This window comes from Lolium perenne, chromosome 3 (genome assembly GCF_019359855.2).
Source record: "Lolium perenne isolate Kyuss_39 chromosome 3, Kyuss_2.0, whole genome shotgun sequence".
Lineage (NCBI taxonomy): Eukaryota > Viridiplantae > Streptophyta > Magnoliopsida > Poales > Poaceae > Lolium > Lolium perenne.
Genome location: NC_067246.2, coordinates 42505583 through 42528955, shown reverse-complemented (window position 1 = coordinate 42528955; position 23373 = coordinate 42505583). Strand labels below are relative to the sequence as shown.

Genomic DNA, 23373 nt, shown 5'->3' with positions numbered 1-23373 from the left:
CCCACGAGCTCCTCCATCGTTCTCTGCAACCTCGTTCGACAAGTGCGTTGGTCGCAGCACTCTGCCGCCTCGATCTACGAAGCTCCGGCGACAGCGATCGTCCGCCGGTCAGGGCCGTCACCATGGAAGGTTTCAATGTCACTGCTGAAGGGCTATGGCAGGTGCATAGCCGGACATGTCCGGTACCATTCGCCGGCCTATACGGGACGCAGCAGACACACCGCACTGCATAATATGTGTATATATATCCATGGTATTGTATATTGAAAAAAGTAGGTAGGTAAGACCATCAAGATAGGCTTCGGATCTCATGGTTGTGTAATATTTCTTCTCTAACTTCTCCAAAACTTCAGTTAACTCTTTCAGCTGGAGAAAAGGTTGTGATTTTCTAAAGACTAGCTAAATAATATTGACCACCCACCTTTGATCTGTCATGCTACATGCTGTGACATAAAACCATAGCCTCACAACCGGCTAGCCAACAACAACCGTCGCTCTGTAACTCCTTGCCCAGACAGGCTGGCCACCAGGGCCGGATTGACCGGCTTCCGAGCACGGCCAGATTGGCTTCAAGTCCATTGTATACCAATGCTTCCGCTAAGTACGTGTCCCATTTGGCCACTGCCCCGGACTGTCTGGCGTTCGTGGCCAGACTGTCTGGCCTATCGGCCGCGTAAAACTATCGGGCTGTCCGGCGAGTTATCGCTTACGTTCTCAATAGCCCAGACAGTCCGGCCAAAGGGAAGCTTGGCTGTCTGGCGACCCGCCGCCGAAGCACCCTTCCTGCACGCCGCCTCGCCACCGTTCCTGCACGGCGCCGCGCCGCCATCCTGCCCAATCGTGCCAAGCAGCACCGCTCGCTGTGCTTCGTGGCTGGCATGCCGCCATGTTGCCGTGCCTCCCGCCCGCTAGCCATGAACGCCATCGTCCGGAAAAGCCGATGTCGATGAGGCGACAACGGCATACATGATGTGCTACTTGTACCTATACGCAGTTGGGCCATATGGGTTTTATACAGGGCTTTATATATCCGTTTTGTTTTAATAATGAAGAGGTATCAAACAATCTGAGCCGTTCTTGTGTTTGAGTTTGCTCTGAGTTCAGAGGGAGGGGGTTGTACCGGAGCAAACGGCAAAACACATTTACAACAACTTGAGAAATCACAGTTGCAAGGCATGTGAAGCCAAAGAAAATCCTAGTTGCAGCCCATGTGTAACTAGGGTTATCTCAGTTATAACTTCTGTGTAATTAAAAATATATCAGTCGATACTTATATGCAACTTTAAAAATGACAGTTGTAACTGAGTAAGTTCTAGTTGTGACTCACATTGAGAACAAGTAAGTGCATCCCCCTCTCACGCATGAAAGACCTGGTCCGCACTGTAAAAGACCTCCCCTTCCCGCAAAAAAGACCCTAGGCCACCTGTGGGTTACTGATAGGGCGAGAAGCGCACCATCCGATCGAGGCTCTGAGCAGTTCCAGCCGTCAGATTCGTAGGCGTGGGTGGTAGAAAACCACGGGTAAAAACCCTAGCCGCCATTTGCTCGCGTGCGCTACCCCCGTTGCGGTGCCGCCGCCGCCCCTTCTCACGCGCTCGTCTCTCACTGCCGTGAGGGTCGAGGAAGTCGTGCAAACCGGCGCGGTCGGCGGTGGAGGCTCGCCAGACGTAGCGGCGGCGGCCGGTTCCTTGGAGACGCGGCTCCCATTGGCCCCCAAGAAGCAGCGCGACCACGGGGCTAGGGTTCGCCCAGGTTTGTCTCTCCATCCTCTCTCTGTCGTCTCTCTCTCTCTCTCTCTATGGTCTCACTCTCGTCTCTCCCCTTTGCCTCGTAGATGAACGGAGGAGGAAGGGTAAATGAGTCCAAGATGGTAACCGTGGCCCCCATTACCGCCCCGAGTTCGATACTGGCTGCGTCTTGCACAGATCGTCAACGCCCAGATGGCTACCTCCGGCGCCGCTCGCGCCCTCATCGACGCGCCTACTCGACTGCAGCTCACATGAAGGCATGGTATCTCGTTCTAATATGCTTATCTGAAAGTATGATTTAATTTGGAGCAGATTGCATCATACAAGTCTCACCCTCTCCGCAGCACCAATTCCATGATGAAATTTGTATCTTGCTTTTATTGTTCTGTGTGATTCAAGCTATGATTTTGCTGCAGTGCTTACCATGTTTTACCTTCTCATTCTGTTGCAGAGCTTGTATTTCAGTTTGTACATATTTTACTGTTTTTCAGTTCTCTTGGGTTGGTTGATGCTACTATGATCCCCATGGAGGCATCAATGATTAATTGTGTCAACACCCGGATTTTTAAGTCCAGATGCCTATTATGCCATTCATCGCAATCCCAGGAATATTGTTTTTGCGAGACATAATAGATTAATATCACAACACATCATTCATTACAACGCATAAATGTCTTACAACAAGGGATCACACGATCCAGTCTCATTACAATAGTAGATGATCTATTGATCAATTACAAAACACATAGCGGAAGCGAAGTAGCGTAGTAGTAGTCCATCTATTCCACAGGCAACTGTTGACGTCAGGAGTGATCCTAGTTGTCGTAGACGTCCTGCTGTCCTTCTTCCGGGTTCTGGTACTCCTCTTCATAGTCTGACCATTTGAATAGCCAGGGACAAAGCCATGAGTACTTTAAAGTACTCGCAAACTAATACTAAGGTAAGTGCTATCAACTATGGAAGGGGGTGCTAAGCTCTAGTTTCATTTGCATAAAGCCAGTTTTATTTCATAAGCACTTTAGTAAACCAAGACCTTTCATTTGCCTAACTTAACTCAGGTGGGAACATTAGTGTCATTCCCACAACTCAGTTGTGATTCAAAGTCAAAGTCACCTTTCAAACTCAAGTCACAAGTCACCATTCATATTTTTGGAAAAGTTCTGATGACGGAACAGTATGGCCTTTCCAACTGTCCATGACCGCGAACGCGGCTATTCGAATAGGTTTACACTCTGCAGAGGTTGTACACTTGTGCCACAACAATTGCAATAGTTCGTCAGGGGTAACTGGCCCTGATTTATCGTACGCAGTACGCGAACTACCAATCCTAACCTTTCATTTACATACTTTAGTATAGGCACCTCTCCCCATGAGCTTGGCCTCCCAGTGAAGACAAACTGTCAGCCTGGGAACTGCACAGGGCTTGGGCCGGACATTCACCTCATATTCACATCATATCACGTCATTCCATATTTCTTTGGAGGCAGCCCTTGGCATAACCCCGATGACGCTTGTTCAGAGGGAACCCATACTAAAATACATAAGTTTCCAGCTAAGCCTTACCCAGATTCAGGTATTGTGGGGGTACTTGTAAAATTGGAATGGTATCGCATCCGAACCCAACCATCAGTTTTCGTAAAATTCACCAAGTCATTCACAAGTCATATTCACCTTCAAAACCTTTCAATAGAATGACTCATCATTCCAAGGTTTTCAAAGTCATTTCATTTCACAAGTTCCCAAATAGAGTAGTCAATTTCAATTTAGCACTAGCATCTAAGGATGAGGGGTGCTAAGTAATTTGCTTTGCTTCTAGGCTAACCTTGATACTCTTGTACTAATCCAATACTAACCAAGTGAATCATAAATCAAAAGTACTTTGATAAAACAAAAGTAAATAAAGCTTGTAAAGTAAAACTGGGAAATAGGATCATAAGCATAAAGTAAATGGGGTAATGCCTTGCTCATGGTGAGCTTTGCACTTTGCAAGGGTATTATCTTGCAAGAAATATTAGCTTGCCTTGGTGGTTGAGGTGATCAAAGTGGTCTTCTTCTCCTTGAAAGTAGACTTCCTCCTCCTCTTGATACTCCTCGGTACTAGCGTCTAGAATACGAATACGAGGATACAATCACCAAACAGTTCATTGGCTATTCCAAACAGCACATATGTTCACACCAACTATTCTATTCACATAATTAATACAATTTGGTGCATTGGTGGTATTGCTTTGAGGAAGAATAATTTCCTCTCATTTTATATATAAAAGATAGTTTCCATATAGTTCTTGAGGAATAATTTCCTCTCATTGAATCTTCTTTAAGATTTAATTTCTCAAACCAACACACATGAATTTATGTTGACCTAAGTCAACCATTCATCATCATCATTTGAGAAAATGATTTAAATGAGATAGGGATACCTCATACCATTTAATAAAGCCTATTATGATTTAAAAACTCCAAGTATTTCATGTGAGAGTATTTGACCAGGGGTTCAAACTTCATATGAAAGTACTTGGGACAAGATTTAAGTGAAGTGAAACACCTCCTATAATTTACACAAGTAAACTAGCATCACCTATTACTATTAAGTGGGTAAATGTGTTGTTTTCTTATTTAGGAAAAAATAATTTCCTCTCATACTAAATAAGGTGTTACTTTTAATTACTTAGAGAAATAATTTCCTCTCATTATCTTATTAAGATTTAATTTCTCTCATGAACAATATATGACCTAGGTTGACCAAAGTCAACCTCTTCATACTTATCATTTGAGAAAATGATTTAAATGAGGTGAACACCTCATACCTTTTAATCCTAACATGGTAAAGATTTAATATCATCAACAATTCATGTGAGACCTAAATGACCAGAGTCTCAACATCATTTTGAATTGTTCATGACAAGATTTAAATGAGAGAACACTCCCATAAGATTTAATAATTTGTTGGAACAATTTAAATGCTACTATGGCAAACATTTAAATTTTCTTAAGTGAACAAATATGAGACCAAGCAACCAGGGTCATCACACTACTTCATACAACTTGAGAAGATGATTTAAATGAGGTGCTACACCTCATAGATTTAAAATCTTAAATTTGGAAAATTTTAAATGGGCCTAGTAATGGCTACATAGCCATTTTTTTGATTCTAACCCATGATCATATATAGTACCCATATCATATTTTTACATAATAAATTAGAGTTTGTTAAGTGTGAATTATGAGAGGTGGAATCACCTAAAAATTCAAAAGGGTTGATTTTTAATAATTTTTCTAAGGCAGAAAAGTCCCTGTCTTGTTTATTTTCTCACTTTAATTCTACAAAAGATCTAGGTTTGAATCCAGTGGCATTGGATATAGCTTTTGATAAGCTTTCCAAATATATAAAAATTGTAAAATTTGGCTCAGTAGATTTGTCTCTATTAAATTTTGAAACTAGCATCAGATTGCTAATTAAATGAAAAAGAATTAATCAAGTTTGAATTCAAACGGGGGCGGGAAAGTAAACGGGCCAGGTGGAGGGAAAAGGTTTGGGCCGGCCCAGCTATGGCCTGGCGCTCAGCGGGCTGCCTGACAGTGGGGTCCACTGTCAGTTTGTTTTAAAAACGCCGAAGCGGTATGCAGCGCTGTGGGCCGTCGGATTAAAGGAAGGATCGATGGCTACGGGTCGTCCTCGTCCTCGAACAGGAGCGATGGGGAGTTAACCCTACCGGCGGCGAGGGGGTTCGCTAGGGGGTACCTGGGGCTCCGGCGAGGCTCGGCGAGGCGGGCGTTCGGCGTGGAAGACGACGGCGAGGCGAACGAGGGTCGGGAGAGGTGCTGAGGGGGTCGGAGTCGTCGCCTCCGTCTGGCTGCTGTCGCGGCGAACTCCGGTGAAATTCCGGTGGCCTCGGGCTTAATTGGAGAGGGTAAAGTGTTGAGGCGAGTGAGTGAGATGAGAGGAGGGCAATGGTGTGAAGGATTGGTCCCGGGGCAGCCTGCTTTTATAGTGGCGAGTGGTGGCCGAGGGGTGCGGGGCAGGTCGACGGTGTTGGGATGGCTACGGTGGGCTAGCGTCACGGGCGAGGGTGCTGCAGTGTTGGCGACGTCGAGGCGGTCACGACGAGCGTCAGCACGCTGAAAACGGAGCACGGGAGCATGCTGGCGACGTCCTGTACTGGCGGTACGGGGGCGGACGGTCGGCGACGATGGCGTCGTCCACAGGGCTTGCGAGGGCCAATGGGCGTGTCCACTGCGTTGCTGACGTTGAGGGGAAGCTGCAGGTGAAAGGAGAGGTCGAGGGGAGCGCTGAGTCGACGGGGCGAGGTGATGTCCCGGCGCGCTCCGGGGCGTCACCATGCGCGTCCTGTCGCGCATGGGCGTTTCTGGGCGCGTCTGGGCACGCTGGTCCTGGCCAATGTGGACGTCGTCTTGGTCAAGGGCAGGCATGGTCGTGATCAGTGATACGTCTCCGACGTATCGATAATTTCTTATGTTCCATGCCACATTATTGATGTTATCTACATGTTTTATGCACACTTTATGTCATATTCATGCATTTTCTGGAACTAACCTATTAACAAGATGCCGAAGTGCCAGTTGCTGTTTTTGGTTTCAGAAATCCTAGTAAGGAAATATTCTCGGAATTGGACGAAATCAAAGCCCAGGGGCCTATTTTCTCACGAAGCTTCCAGAAGTCCGAAGGAGAGACGAAGAGGGGCCACGGAGGGGCCACACCATAGGGCGGCGCGGCCCCCCCCCTTGGCCGCGCCGGCCTGTAGTGTGGGGCCCCCGTGCCGCCTCTTGACCTGCCCTTCCGCCTATAAAAAGTCTCCGTGACGAAACCCCCAGTACCGAGAGCCACGATACGGAAAACCTTCCAGAGACGCCGCCGCCGCCGATCCCATCTCGGGGGATCCAGGAGATCGCCTCCGGCACCCTGCCGGGAGAGGGGAATCATCTCCCGGAGGACTCTACGCCGCCATGGTCGCCTCCGGTGTGATGTGTGAGTAGTCTACCCCTGGACTATGGGTCCATAGCAGTAGCTAGATGGTTGTCTTCTCCCCATTGTGCTATCATTGTCGGATCTTGTGAGCTGCCTAACATGATCAAGATCATCTATCTGTAATTCTATATGTTGCGTTTGTTGGGATCCGATGAATAGAGAATACTTGTTATGTTGATTATCAAAGTTATGCTATGTGTTGTTTATGATCTTGCATGCTTTCCGTTACTAGTAGATGCTCTGGCCAAGTAGATGCTTGTAACTCCAAGAGGGAGTACTTATGCTCGATAGTGGGTTCATGCCTGCATTGACACAGGACGATGTGAGAAAGTTCTAAGGTTGTGTTGTGTCTGTTGCCACTAGGGATAAAACATTAGTGATATGTTCAAGGATGTAGTATCTAGTTACATTTCGCACCATACTTAATGCAATTGTCTGTTGTTTGCAACTTAATGCGGAGGGGTTCGGATGATAACCTGAAGGTGGACTTTTTAGGCATAGATGCAGTTGGATGACGGTCTATGTACTTTGTCGTAATGCCCAATTAAATCTCACTATACTCATCATGATATGTATGTGCATGGTCATGCCCTCTTTATTTGTCAATTGCCCAACTGTAATTTGTTCACCCAACATGCTGTTCGTCTTATGGGAGAGACACCTCTAGTGAACTGTGGACCCCGGTCCAATTCTCTTTACTGAAATACAATCTCGCAATACTTGTTCTACTGTTTTCTGCAAACAATCATCTTCCACACAATACGGGTAACTCTTTGTTACAGCAAGCCGGTGAGATTGACAACCTCACTGTTTCGTTGGGGCAAAGTACTTTGGTTGTGTTGTGCAGGTTCCACGTTGGCGCCGGAATCCCTGGTGTTGCGCCGCACTACATCCCGCCGCCATCAACCTTCAACGTGCTTCTTGGCTCCTCCTGGTTCGATAAACCTTGGTTTCTTTCTGAGGGAAAACTTGCTGCTGTGCGCATCATACCTTCCTCTTGGGGTTGCCCAACGAACGTGTGAAATACACGCCATCAAGCTAAATTTCTGGCGCCGTTGCCGGGGAGATCAAGACACGCTGCAAGGGGAGTCTCCACTTCTCAATCTCTTTACTTTGTTTTTGTCTTGCTTAGTTTTATTTACTACTTTGTTTGCTGCACTAAATCAAAATACAAAAAAATTAGTTGCTAGTTTTACTTTATTTGCTATCTTGTTTGCTATATCAAAAACACAAAAAAATTAGTTTACTTGCATTTACTTTATCTAGTTTGCTTTATTTACTGTTGCTAAAATGGCCAACGCTGAAAATACTAAGTTGTGTGACTTCACAACCACAAATAATAATGATTTCTTATGCACACCTATTGCTCCACCTGCTACTACAGCAGAATTCTTTGAAATTAAACCTGCTTTACTAAATCTTGTTATGCGAGAGCAATTTTCTGGTGTTAGTTCTGATGATGCTGCTGCCCATCTTAATAATTTTGTTGAACTATGTGAAATGCAAAAATATAAAGATGTAGATGGTGATATTATTAAACTAAAATTGTTCCCTTTCTCATTAAGAGGAAGAGCTAAAGATTGGTTGCTATCTCTGCCTAAGAATAGTATTGATTCATGGACTAAATGCAAGGATGCTTTTATTGGTAGATATTATCCCCCTGCTAAAATTATATCTTTGAGGAGTAGCATAATGAATTTTAAACAATTAGATACTGAACATGTTGCTCAAGCTTGGGAAAGAATGAAATCTCTGGTTAAAAATTGTCCAACCCATGGACTGACTACTTGGATGATCATCCAAACCTTCTATGCAGGACTAAATTTTTCTTCACGGAATTTATTGGATTCAGCTGCTGGAGGTACCTTTATGTCCATCACTCTTGGTGAAGCAACAAAGCTTCTTGATAATATGATGATCAACTACTCTGAATGGCATACGGAAAGGGCTCCACAAGGTAAGAAGGTAAATTCTGTCGAAGAAACCTCTTCCTTGAGTGATAAGATTGATGCTATTATGTCTATGCTTGTGAATGATAGGACTAATATTGATCCTAATAATGTTCCGTTAGCTTCATTGGTTGCACAAAAAGAATATGTTGATGTGAATTTCATTAAAAATAACAATCACAATGATTCTAGGCCATACCCTGCTAATGGTAATTTTTATGGTAGATATGCTTCATCTAATGAAGAAAAGATGCTAGAAATTGAAAGATCCACCAAGAGCTTTATGCAATCACAATATGAGCAAAATAAATTGTTTACTAAAACTATGAATGAGCAATCTACCTTGTTGAAGAATATAGGGAATCAACTTGAAAATCTGAATAGGGAGATCTCGGGGTTGCAAACTAAACTTGCTAGTGCTGAAACCCGAATCTCATATATGTCTGCATCACAATCTTCTTTAATTAATAAAATGGCTGCTAAACCTGAGGATTTAGATGATAAAATTACTACTACAGCAAATGTCATTCAAGTTAGAATTAATGAGAATATAAGATTAATGGCTGAACTGCGTGCTAGGTGGGATAGAGAAGAAAATGAAAAACTAGCTAAAAAGAAGAATATAGCTAAAGTTTGGACTATTACCACCACTAGTAATGCTAATGCTACACATGTTGCTGCACCTCCTACTCATACTAATAAAAGAATTGGTGTTAGCAATGTTTCCACTTCTAATGCAAAGCGCGAAAAAGCTGAAAGCTGCTAAAGCTGCTGAAACTGCACTGTGATAAAGCTGCTGAAATTTTTTCCAACATTGGGGATGATGATCCCATTGCTTTAGATTATAATGGTTTGAATTTTGATGATTGCCACATCTCTGAAGTTATAAAGTTCTTGCAAAAACTTGCTAAAAGTCCTAATGCTAGTGCTATAAATTTGGCTTTTACACATCATATTACAAATGCTCTTATAAAAGCTAGAGAAGAGAAACTAGAGCGTGAAGCCTCTATTCCTAAAAAGTTAGAGGATGGTTGGGAGCCCATCATTAAGATGAAGATTAAAGATTTTGATTGTAATGCTTTATGTGATCTTGGTGCAAGTATTTCTGTTATGCCTAAGAAAATTTATAATATGCTTGACTTGCCACCGCTGAAAAATTGTTATTTGGATGTTAATCTTGCTGATCATTCTACAAAGAAACCTTTGGGGAAAGTTGATAATGTTCGCATTACCGTTAACAATAACCTTGTTCCCGTTGATTTTGTTGTCTTGGATATTGAATGCAATGCATCTTGTCCCATTATATTGGGAAGACCTTTTCTTCGAACTGTTGGTCTTGTTATTGATATGAAGGAAGGTAATATAAAATATCAATTTCCTCTCAAGAAAGGTATGGAACACTTCCCTAGAAAGAGAATGAAGGTACCTTTTGACTCTATTATGAGAACAAATTATGATGTTGACACTTCGTCTCTTGATAATACTTGATACACACTTTCTGCGCCTAGCTGAAAGGCGTTAAAGAAAAGCGCTTATGGGAGACAACCCATGTTTTTACCTACAGTACTTTGTTTTTATTTTTGTGTCTTGGAAGTTGTTTACTACTGTAGCAACCTCTCCTTATCTTAGTTTTGTGTTTTGTTGGGCCAAGTTAAGCCGTTGATAGAAAAGTAAGTACTAGATTTGGATTACTGCACAGTTCCAGATTTCTTTGCTGTCACGAATCTGGGTCCACCTCCTGTAGGTATCTCAGAAAATTAAGCCAATTTACGTGCATGATCCTCAGATATGTACGCAACTTTCATTCAATTTGAGCATTTTCATTTGAGCAAGTCTGGTGCCATTTTAAAATTCGTCAATACGAACTGTTCTGTTTTGACAGATTCTGCCTTTTATTTCGCATTGCCTCTTTCGCTATGTTGGATGAATTTCTTTGATCCACTAATGTCCAGTAGCATTATGCAATGTCCAGAAGTGTTAAGAATGATTGTGTCACCTCTGAATATGTCAATTTATATTGTGCACTAACCCTCTAATGAGTTGTTTCGAGTTTGGTGTGGAGGAAGTTTTCAAGGATCAAGAGAGGAGTATGATGCAACATGATCAAGGAGAGTGAAAGCTCTAAGCTTGGGGATGCACCCGGTGGTTCACCCCTGCATATATCAAGAAGACTCAAGCGTCTAAGCTTGGGGATGCCCAAGGCATCCCCTTCTTCATCGACAACATTATCCGGTTCCTCCCCTGAAACTATATTTTTATTCCATCACATCTTATGTGCTTTTTCTTGGAGCGTCGGTTTGTTTTTGTTTTTTGTTTTGTTTGAATAAAATGGATCCTAGCATTCACTTTATGGGAGAGAGACACGCTCCGCTGTAGCATATGGACAAGTATGTCCTTGGTTTCTACTCATAGTATTCATGGCGAAGTTTCTCCTTCGTTAAATTGTTATATGGTTGGAATTGGAAAATGATACATGTAGTAATTGCTATAAATGTCTTGGGTAATGTGATACTTGGCAATTGTTGTGCTCATGATTAAGCTCTTGCATCATATGCTTTGCACCCATTAATGAAGAAATACATAGAGCATGCTAAAATTTGGTTTGCATATTTGGTTTCTCTAAGGTCTAGATAATTTCTAGTATTGAGTTTGAACAACAAGGAAGACGGTGTAGAGTCTTATAATGTTTTCAATATGTCTTTTATGTGAGTTTTGCTGCACCGGTTCATCCTTGTGTTTGTTTCAAATAAGCCTTGCTAGCCTAAACCTTGTATCGAGAGGGAATACTTCTCATGCATCCAAAATACTTGAGCCAACCACTATGCCATTTGTGTCCACCATACCTACCTATACTACATGGTATTTTTCTGCCATTCCAAAGTAAATTGCTTGAGTGCTACCTTTAAAATTCCATCATTCACCTTTGCAATATATAGCTCATGGGACAAATAGCTTAAAAACTATTGTGGTATTGAATATGTAATTATGCACTTTATCTCTTATTAAGTTGCTTGTTGTGCGATAACCATGTTCATGGGGACGCCATCAACTTTTCATTGTTGAATTTCATGTGAGTTGCTATGCATGTTCGTCTTGTCTGAAGTAAGAGAGATCTACCACCATATGGTTAAGCATGCATATGTTGGAGAAGAACATTGGGCCGCTAACTAAAGCCATGATCCATGGTGGAAGTTTCAGTTTTGGACAACAATCCTCAAATCTCAAATGAGAAAATTATTAATTGTTGGTATATGCTTATGCATAAAAGAGGAGTCCATTATCTGTTGTCTATGTTGTCCCGGTATGGATGTCTAAGTTGAAGAATAATCAATAGCGAGAAATCCAATGCGAGCTTTCTCCTTAGACCTTTGTACAGGCGGCATAGAGGTACCCCTTTGTGACACTTGGTAAAAACAATGCATTGTGATGACCCGGTAGTCCAAGCTAATTAGGACAAGGTGCGGGCACTATTAGTACGCTATGCATGAGGCTTGCAACTTATAAGATATAATTTACATGATGCATATGCTTTATTACTACCGTTGACAAAATTGTTTCATGTTTTCAAAATCAAAGCTCTAGCACAAATATAGCAATCGATGCTTTTCCTCTATGGAGGACCATTCTTTTACTTTCAATATTGAGTCAGTTCACCTATCTCTCTCCACCTCAAGAAGCAAACACTTGTGTGGTATGCATTGATTCCTACATACTTGCTTATTGCACTTATTATATTACTCTATGTTGACAATATCCATGAGATATACATGTTACAAGTTGAAAGCAACCGCTGAAACTTAATCTTCTTTTGTGTTGCTTCAATATCTCTACTTTGAATTATTGCTTTATGAGTTAACTCTTATGCAAGACTTATTGATGCTTGTCTTGAAGTGCTATTCATGAAAAGTCTTTGCTATATGATTCACTTGTTTACTCATGTCATATACATTGTTTTGATCGCTGCATTCACTACATATGCTTTACAAATAGTATGATCAAGATTATGATGGCATGTCACTCCAGAAATTATCTGTGTTATCGTTTTACCTGCTCGGGACGAGCAGAACTAAGCTTGGGGATGCTGATACGTCTCCGACGTATCGATAATTTCTTATGTTCCATGCCACATTATTGATGTTATCTACATGTTTTATGCACACTTTATGTCATATTCGTGCATTTTACGGAACTAACCTATTAACAAGATGCCGAAGTGCCGATTCTTTGTTTTCTGCTATTTTTGGTTTCAGAAATCCTAGTAAGGAAATATTCTCGGAATTGGACGAAATCAAAGCCCAGGGGCCTATTTTCTCACGAAGCTTCCAGAAGTCCGAAGGAGAGACGAAGAGGGGCCACGGAGGGGCCACACCATAGGGCAGCGCGGCCCCCCCTTGGCCGCGCCGGCCTGTAGTGTGGGGCCCCCGTGCCGCCTCTTGACCTGCCCTTCCGCCTATAAAAAGTCTCCGTGATGAAACCCCCAGTACCGAGAGCCACGATACGGAAAACCTTCCAGAGACGCCGCCGCCGCCGATCCCATCTCGGGGGATCCAGGAGATCGCCTCCGGCACCCTGCCGGAGAGGGGAATCATCTCTCGGAGGACTCTACGCCGCCATGGTCGCCTCCGGTGTGATGTGTGAGTAGTCTACCCCTGGACTATGGGTCCATAGCAGTAGCTAGATGGTTGTCTTCTCCCCATTGTGCTATCATTGTCGGATCTTGTGAGCTGCCTAACATGATCAAGATCATCTATCTGTAATTCTATATGTTGCGTTTGTTGGGATCCGATGAATAGAGAATACTTGTTATGTTGATTATCAAAGTTATCCTATGTGTTGTTTATGATCTTGCATGCTTTCCGTTACTAGTAGATGCTCTAGCCAAGTAGATGCTTGTAACTCCAAGAGGGAGTACTTATGCTCGATAGTGGGTTCATGCCTGCATTGACACACAGGACGATGTGAGAAAGTTCTAAGGTTGTGTTGTGCTGTTGCCACTAGGGATAAAACATTAGTGCTATGTTCAAGGATGTAGTCACTAGTTACATTACGCACCATACTTAATGCAATTGTCTCATTGTTTGCAACTTAATGCGGAGGGGTTCGGATGATAACTTTGAAGGTGGACTTTTTAGGCATAGATGCAGTTGGATGACGGTCTATGTACTTTGTCGTAATGCCCAATTAAATCTCACTATACTCATCATGATATGTATGTGCATGGTCATGCCCTCTTTATTTGTCAATTGCCCAACTGTAATTTGTTCACCCAACATGCTGTTCGTCTTATGGGAGAGACACCTCTAGTGAACTGTGGACCCCGGTCCAATTCTCTTTACTGAAATACAATCTACTGCAATACTTGTTCTACTGTTTTCTGCAAACAATCATCTTCCACACAATACGGGTAACTCTTTGTTACAGCAAGCCGGTGAGATTGACAACCTCACTGTTTCGTTGGGGCAAAGTACTTTGGTTGTGTTGTGCAGGTTCCACGTTGGCGCCGGAATCCCTGGTGTTGCGCCGCACTACATCCCGCCGCCATCAACCTTCAACGTGCTTCTTGGCTCCTCCTGGTTCGATAAACCTTGGTTTCTTTCTGAGGGAAAACTTGCTGCTGTGCGCATCATACCTTCCTCTTGGGGTTGCCCAACGAACGTGTGAAATACACGCCATCAATCAGCAGGGTCATGTCATGCTCAGAGACATGGTGGTGCCGGCTAGATGGGAGAGGAGAGGAGGTGAGCATGTGGAGTGACATGGTGGCCGGCATGATGGTGTTCTGGTCAAGCTGAGCAAGGTGCAGGGCTGGCAAGTGGATGGACTGATGCTGAGGGGTGAGAGGATGTTCTAGGGCAGCAGAGAGGGGCCAGGGTTGGACCAAGTCCAAGCCAAAAATCAGTATGGGCTCAACTATCTACCCTGCCTGCAAGGTGTTTGGTGAAATGCCCGAAAGAGAAAAGTTTTCAAATTTTGGAAATTCCTTTGGTGGATCTCATTCATATATTCATAGAGATATAATGGTGGTGGTGGTGGTCAATTTGGTGTTGTTTTGCAAGTTTTCAAAAAGTGGATCATCTTCTCTTTGTTTCAAAGTCCCCTCTTGTCAACACTATACTGGTCAACCTGGTCAAAGTTAGGTATGGTGGTCAACATGAAAGTTGTTCACTTTGACAAGGTCTTGGATGACATGGTCATAGTTGACCAAGTTTGGTTGAAGAAAAGTCAAAAACCAGGGGTGCAAAGTGGTGAAGAAAATATAAATGTGACATATGACCATTATCATATGTGAGATGGTTTTGAGATTTCCTTTGATTTGATTGTTGTTTCTTTGATGCAATTGTGTTTGTTTATCATATATAAGTATTCTACAAGCAATAGATCAAGCAAAGGTGGCCTTGGTTGAAGATTTGCAAAATTGGCTAAGTGTATGTGAGTGAATTTTGGGGATTTTCTCCCTATTTGACTTCTCTCCATTTGAGTTGACTTTTGTTGACTCTAATGTGATTCTTATTAGTTTAGAAACATTTTCAACCCATTGAATCCATTTCAAAAGGTCTTGATCAAAGATGTGCAAAATGGCCCTAACACATAAGAGGTGATGTGTCACTTTTCATTATTTTTGTAAAGTGTTGATCTTGCTTTACTTGGGCATGGGTTAGGGTCAATTTAGTGTTATAATAGGTTGAGAGATGGTTTCACACCATTTGGTCAAAGTTTAAAGTCATAGGGCAAAAATTGGTGAAATGGCTATGTGTCTCATATGCCTCTATGCATATGTTGCATTTGATTTTTAATTTGACTTTGCTTGACCCAAAAGGTGTTGTTGAGTGTTGGAAGGGTATATGGAAGTGATCCAACCGTTCACAACAAGTCCTAGGGTCAATCTTCTCAAATTCACAAATTTGCACTTTTCTCTCATATGCCTCTATGGCATTTTTAGTTTCTTTTTATTTTCTTTGGAAACCCCTTGGATTTGGTTTGATAAGTACTAGGTAAGGTGTATGAAGGTTTTCCAAACCTCTAAGCAAAGTAGAAAAGATTAGGGTAAGGTTTTAGGAATATAGCCATAGGCACATAGGCCTTTTTCTTATTTATTTTCCTTTTATTTTATTTGATCTAGGATGGTGAAAAGAGGGGTGAGGTTTAGGGTTTAGTGGGGTTCACAATGGTTCACCGCCATTTAGCATATATAACAAAGGTAGGGTTCAAGATTTACCTATTAGGGTTATATGCCCCTATATGTCTTCTACTTTATTTTGGTTTCTCAAAATAGATCCAAAATGATTTTTGGAGAAGATTAGGGTTTAAGGTTTTTCTTATTTGATTTCTTTCTCTTTTATTTTATTGGGTTGGTGACCTTCACTTGATCACTTTAGGGTTTTAGGGTTTAGCACATAAGCATATTAACACTCATCATGGCAAAACACAAGATTAAACAAGATCTATATGTATCAATCTTATTTTAATAAAAGTTTTTGTTGGTTCCAAAATTTGGAACTAGGGAAATTCATTTTGTTTGTTTTGAAATTTTTGGGTTGTTACAAACCCTTCCCCCTTAAACAAATCTCATCCCGAGATTTTAAGAAAAGTTAGGTTCCTAAAAGAGATTGAGCATTTTATTAACAGGAGGACATACTTGGCATGGTCTGGGGTGCTTCCTGAGCTTCAGTGGCAGTCATGTGGTAGAGACGGCCGTTGTTGTTGTTCTGATTCCTTCTTCCTGCAAAGCGGCGCTGTTGCTGAGCAGGTGCTGCGGTATTGGCGGTAATCTTGGCAAGCCTTTTGGGGCACTCATTGGAGTAGTGACCCACGACTCCACATTCATAGCAGTTGACGGTGGACTTGTCTTTGGGGATGACGGGGGTAGCATTGCTTCCAGTCCTTGGGGCAGTATTGGTGTTGTTGTTGTTTCCATTGTTGTTGCTGTTGTTGGGGCGGTTGTTGTTGTTGTTGTTGTTCCCTCCGGGCTTCGGGGGTCCTCCGTGGTTGTTGGTGTAGTTGGGGCGATAATTCTGGGCAGGGGGCTTGTTGTATCTTGGGGTGAATCCTCCAGAGGAGTTATTGCGGTACTTCTGGGTATGGTGGGGTCCATTCTGGTTCATCATTCTTCTCTTTCGGTTCTCGTTGGCTTGATGTAGCTTTCCTTCCATCTGTATGGCTGAGTCCACGAGGGCTTCGAGGTCAGCGAACGGAATGTTCACTAACACCGTTTGCATCTCGTCGTGCAGTCCGTTCAGAAATCTTTCCTTTCTTTTCTCGTTGGTGTCGGTCTCATCCGGGGCGTACCTCGACAGAGTGAGAAACCTGTCGCGATATTCCACCACGGACATCCTTCCTTGCTTGAGTTCGCGGAACTCGTCTCTCATTTTCTTGATCAGTCCTTGGGGCACATGATATTTGCTAAACTTCAGCTTGAAGTCCTCCCAGGTCATCATCTGTCCTGCATTCATGGCACGGGTGCTGGTCCACCAAGCTCTGGCTGGTCCTGCTAAGTAGTGCGTGGCAAACAGCACTTTCTCTGCGGCTTCAACTCCCGCAACTTCGAGGTTGTTCTCCATGGTCTGGAGCCAGTCATCAGCATCTAGGGGCTCTTCAGTCTTGTTGAATATCGGAGGGTTGGTGTGCTGAAAGTTCTTCAGCTTCGATCCAGGGTGATCGTGGTTTCCATGGCCTTGATTGTTCTGAGCTATTTGTTGCAGTGCAGCAATGTTGGCTTGGCGTTCAGCTCTTTCTGCTTCTCTATCTTCCAGCATGGTTTGCAACATCTGCATCATGGCCTCTTGACTTGCGCTACGAGTGGGAGGGGCCATCTGAACAGTGAGGTAGCTGATAAGATAAGAGGGAAATTTCTATGGTTTGTTTTGTTAAATTTTTAAAAGTTCACAAATTGAAATTTTGAGTAGTGTTGCGGGGGTAAAAACCAACAACACTTTTTCATTCATACCAAGCATCACATATTACAAATCTAACACACCGTTGGTTTGAAGAACCATTCATCGCTCTACGATACAAGGGGGATCCTGATACAACTCACACCTACTTAAATGCTGGGGTAATACTACTCTTCAGGGTGGATTCTTCGTCTTCACGGGTGATGTGCTTGGCGAGAGGCGAGGGTGTTGTCCAAATCCCTGCGGGTTTTGTACTGCCTGAAGTCCTGATGTGCTACATAGGGGTTCATCTCCGGGGGTGGGGGCATGATTATCGGTCTTCCCATGGAGTCATGTCTTGGGTAGTAGATGAAGCGAGTGTTCTTGATCTTGTCCTCATTTTGTCCACACAGACGGGAAATTGCTTCTTGCATAGCTTTGTCTAGTCCTTCCTTCCAAGTGTTTCCCGTTACAGAAAACCATATGGTTTCCCATACTGGGGCATCAAGCTTCCTTCGTAGATCAGTAGAAACGTCCCACTGAGGTGGTTCTCCTAACTGAGCTTTGAGGGGTATTCCAAAGAACTCGGGATACGGGTGTCCTAGATAGTCCACTAGTTGCTTCAACTCCTTTTCGAACCTTAGGTCGCCTCCGGGACCAAGCTGATAGGACTCCCATTGGTACGTCATCTGTGAACAAAGAGGAGGAGTAAATTAGAGAAGTAGTCAAGTGTGCAAAATTTTAGATAGTGCTACAAAGAAAAAGTAGAGCATGAATTTCTCATTTTGAAAAAGATTTCAAGGATAAGAGTGAGAATAAGTTTTTCACAAATATTCACTTCTTTGGTTTTTGAAACTATGTTTTGCAGACGTCCATTCTAACTAGGGTCTCCTAAGGTCAACAATGGCTCTGATACCAACTTGTCAACACCCGGATTTTTAAGTCCAGATGCCTATTATGCCATTCATCGCAATCCCAGGAATATTGTTTTTGCGAGACATAATAGATTAATATCACAACACATCATTCATTACAACGCATAAATGTCTTACAACAAGGGATCACACGATCCAGTCTCATTACAATAGTAGATGATCTATTGATCAATTACAAAACACATAGCGGAAGCGAAGTAGCGTAGTAGTAGTCCATCTATTCCACAAGCAACTGTTGACGTCAGGAGTGATCCTAGTTGTCGTAGACGTCCTGCTGTCCTTCTTCCGGGTTCTGGTACTCCTCTTCATAGTCTGGCCATTTGAATAGCCAGGGACAAAGCCATGAGTACTTTAAAGTACTCGCAAACTAATACTAAGGTAAGTGCTATCAACTATGGAAGGGGGTGCTAAGCTCTAGTTTCATTTGCATAAAGCCAGTTTTATTTCGTAAGCACTTTAGTAAACCAAGACCTTTCATTTGCCTAACTTAACTCAGGTGGGAACATTAGTGTCATTCCCACAACTCAGTTGTGATTCAAAGTCAAAGTCACCTTTCAAACTCAAGTCACAAGTCACCATTCATATTTTTGGAAAAGTTCTGATGACGGAACAGTATGGCCTTTCCAACTGTCCATGACCGCGGACGCGGCTATTCGAATAGGTTTACACTCTGCAGAGGTTGTACACTTGTGCCACAACAATTGCAATAGTTCGTCAGGGGTAACTGGCCCTGATTTATCGTACGCAGTACGCGAACTACCAATCCTAACCTTTCATTTACATACTTTAGTATAGGCACCTCTCCCCATGAGCTTGGCCTCCCAGTGAAGACAAACTATCAGCCTGGGAACTGCACAGGGCTTGGGCCGGACATTCACCTCATATTCACGTCATATCACGTCATTCCATATTTCTTTGGAGGCAGCCCTTGGCATAACCCCGATGACGCTTGTTCAGAGGGAACCCATACTAAAATACATAAGTTTCCAGCTAAGCCTTACCCAGATTCAGGTATTGTGGGGGTACTTGTAAAATTGGAATGGTATCGCATCCGAACCCAACCATCAGTTTTCGTAAAATTCACCAAGTCATTCACAAGTCATATTCACCTTCAAAACCTTTCAATAGAATGACTCATCATTCCAAGGTTTTCAAAGTCATTTCATTTCACAAGTTCCCAACTAGAGTAGTCAATTTCAATTTAGCACTAGCATCTAAGGATGAGGGGTGCTAAGTAATTTGCTTTGCTTCTAGGCTAACCTTGATACTCTTATACTAATCCAATACTAACCAAGTGAATCATAAATCAAAAGTACTTTGATAAAACAAAAGTAAATAAAGCTTGTAAAGTAAAACTGGGAAATAGGATCATAAGCATAAAGTAAATGGGGTAATGCCTTGCTCATGGTGAGCTTTGCACTTTGCAAGGGTATTATCTTGCAAGAAATATTAGCTTGCCTTGGTGGTTGAGGTGATCAAAGTGGTCTTCTTCTCCTTGAAAGTAGACTTCCTCCTCCTCTTGATACTCCTCGGTACTAGCGTCTAGAATACGAATACGAGGATACAATCACCAAACAGTTCATTGGCTATTCCAAACGGCACATATGTTCACACCAACTATTCTATTCACACAATTAATACAATTTGGTGCATTGGTGGTATTGCTTTGAGGAAGAATAATTTCCTCTCATTTTATATGTAAAAGATAGTTTCCATATAGTTCTTGAGGAATAATTTCCTCTCATTGAATCTTCTTTAAGATTTAATTTCTCAAACCAACACACATGAATTTATGTTGACCTAAGTCAACCATTCATCATCATCATTTGAGAAAATGATTTAAATGAGATAGGGATACCTCATACCATTTAATAAAGCCTATTATGATTTAAAAACTCCAAGTATTTCATGTGAGAGTATTTGACCAGGGGTTCAAACTTCATATGAAAGTACTTGGGATAAGATTTAAGTGAAGTGAAACACCTCCTATAATTTACAAAAGTAAACTAGCATCACCTATTACTATTAAGTGGGTAAATGTGTTGTTTTCTTATTTAGGAAAAAATAATTTCCTCTCATACTAAATAAGGTGTTACTTTTAATTACTTAGAGAAATAATTTCCTCTCATTATCTTATTAAGATTTAATTTCTCTCATGAACAATATATGACCTAGGTTGACCAAAGTCAACCTCTTCATACTTATCATTTGAGAAAATGATTTAAATGAGGTGAACACCTCATACCTTTTAATCCTAACATGGTAAAGATTTAATATCATCAACAATTCATGTGAGACCTAAATGACCAGAGTCTCAACATCATTTTGAATTGTTCATGACAAGATTTAAATGAGAGAACACTCCCATAAGATTTAATAATTTGTTGGAACAATTTAAATGCTACTATGGCAAACATTTAAATTTTCTTAAGTGAACAAATATGAGACCAAGCAACCAGGGTCATCACACTACTTCATACAACTTGAGAAGATGATTTAAATGAGGTGCTACACCTCATAGATTTAAAATCTTAAATTTGGAAAATTTTAAATGGGCCTAGTAATGGCTACATAGCCATTTTTTTGATTCTAACCCATGATCATATATAGTACCCATATCATATTTTTACATAATAAATTAGAGTTTGTTAAGTGTGAATTATGAGAGGTGGAATCACCTAAAAATTCAAAAGGGTTGATTTTTAATAATTTTTCTAAGGCAGAAAAGTCCCTGTCTTGTTTATTTTCTCACTTTAATTCTACAAAAGATCTAGGTTTGAATCCAGTGGCATTGGATATAGCTTTTGATAAGCTTTCCAAATATATAAAAATTGTAAAATTTGGCTCAGTAGATTTGTCTCTATTAAATTTTGAAACTAGCATCAGATTGCTAATTAAATGAAAAAGAATTAATCAAGTTTGAATTCAAACGGGGGCGGGAAAGTAAACGGGCCAGGTGGAGGGAAAAGGTTTGGGCCGGCCCAGCTATGGCCTGGCGCTCAGCGGGCTGCCTGACAGTGGGGTCCACTGTCAGTTTGTTTTAAAAACGCCGAAGCGGTATGCAGCGCTGTGGGCCGTCGGATTAAAGGAAGGATCGATGGCTACGGGTCGTCCTCGTCCTCGAACAGGAGCGACGGGGAGTTAACCCTACCGGCGGCGAGGGGGTTCGCTAGGGGGTACCTGGGGCTCCGGCGAGGCTCGGCGAGGCGGGCGTTCGGCGTGGAAGACGACGGCGAGGCGAACGAGGGTCGGGAGAGGTGCTGAGGGGGTCGGAGTCGTCGCCTCCGTCTGGCTGCTGTCGCGGCGAACTCCGGTGAAATTACGGTGGCCTCGGGCTTAATTGGAGAGGGTAAAGTGTTGAGGCGAGTGAGTGAGATGAGAGGAGGGCAATGGTGTGAAGGATTGGTCCCGGGGCAGCCTGCTTTTATAGTGGCGAGTGGTGGCCGAGGGGTGCGGGGCAGGTCGACGGTGTTGGGATGGCTACGGTGGGCTAGCGTCACGGGCGAGGGTGCTGCAGTGTTGGCGACATCGAGGCGGTCACGACGAGCGTCAGCGCGCTGAAAACGGAGCACGGGAGCATGCTGGCGACCTCCTGTACTGGCGGTACGGGGGCGGACGGTCGGCGACGATGGCGTCGTCCACAGGGCTTGCGAGGGCCAATGGGCGTGTCCACTGCGTTGCTGACGTTGAGGGGAAGCTGCAGGTGAAAGGAGAGGTCGAGGGGAGCGCTGAGTCGACGGGGCGAGGTGATGCCCCGGCGCGCTCCGGGGCGTCACCATGCGCGTCCTGTCGCGCATGGGCGTTTCTGGGCGCGTCTGGGCACGCTGGTCCTGGCCAATGTGGACGTCGTCTTGGTCAAGGGCAGGCATGGTCGTGATCAGCAGGGTCATGTCATGCTCAGAGACATGGTGGTGCCGGCTAGATGGGAGAGGAGAGGAGGTGAGCATGTGGAGTGACATGGTGGCCGGCATGATGGTGTTCTGGTCAAGCTGAGCAAGGTGCAGGGCTGGCAAGTGGACGGACTGATGCTGAGGGGTGAGAGGATGTTCCAGGGCAGCAGAGAGGGGCCAGGGTTGGACCAAGTCCAAGCCAAAAATCAGTATGGGCTCAACTATCTACCCTGCCTGCAAGGTGTTTGGTGAAATGCCCGAAAGAGAAAAGTTTTCAAATTTTGGAAATTCCTTTGGTGGATCTCATTCATATATTCATAGAGATATAATGGTGGTGGTGGTGGTCAATTTGGTGTTGTTTTGCAAGTTTTCAAAAAGTGGATCATCTTCTCTTTGTTTCAAAGTCCCCTCTTGTCAACACTATACTGGTCAACCTGGTCAAATTTAGGTATGGTGGTCAACATGAAAGTTGTTCACTTTGACAAGGTCTTGGATGACATGGTCATAGTTGACCAAGTTTGGTTGAAGAAAAGTCAAAAACCAGGGGTGCAAAGTGGTGAAGAAAATATAAATGTGACATATGACCATTATCATATGTGAGATGGTTTTGAGATTTCCTTTGATTTGATTGTTGTTTCTTTGATGCAATTGTGTTTGTTTATCATATATAAGTATTCTACAAGCAATAGATCAAGCAAAGGTGGCCTTGGTTGAAGATTTGCAAAATTGGCTAAGTGTATGTGAGTGAATTTTGGGGATTTTCTCCCTATTTGACTTCTCTCCATTTGAGTTGACTTTTGTTGACTCTAATGTGATTCTTATTAGTTTAGAAACATTTTCAACCCATTGAATCCATTTCAAAAGGTCTTGATCAAAGATGTGCAAAATGGCCCTAACACATAAGAGGTGATGTGTCACTTTTCATTATTTTTGTAAAGTGTTGATCTTGCTTTACTTGGGCATGGGTTAGGGTCAATTTAGTGTTATAATAGGT

The 23373-nt window shown here is 42.9% G+C and overlaps 1 long non-coding RNA gene across 1 annotated transcript; it reads left to right on the top strand.

Moving 5' to 3' along the window:
• Nucleotides 1–1551: 1551 nt before the first annotated feature.
• Nucleotides 1552–2298, top strand: LOC127338024 (uncharacterized). The gene is made up of 3 exons (XR_007874165.2): nucleotides 1552–1752; nucleotides 1835–2010; nucleotides 2240–2298. It is a non-coding gene; the product is annotated as an uncharacterized lncRNA (long non-coding RNA).
• Nucleotides 2299–23373: the final 21075 nt, after the last annotated feature.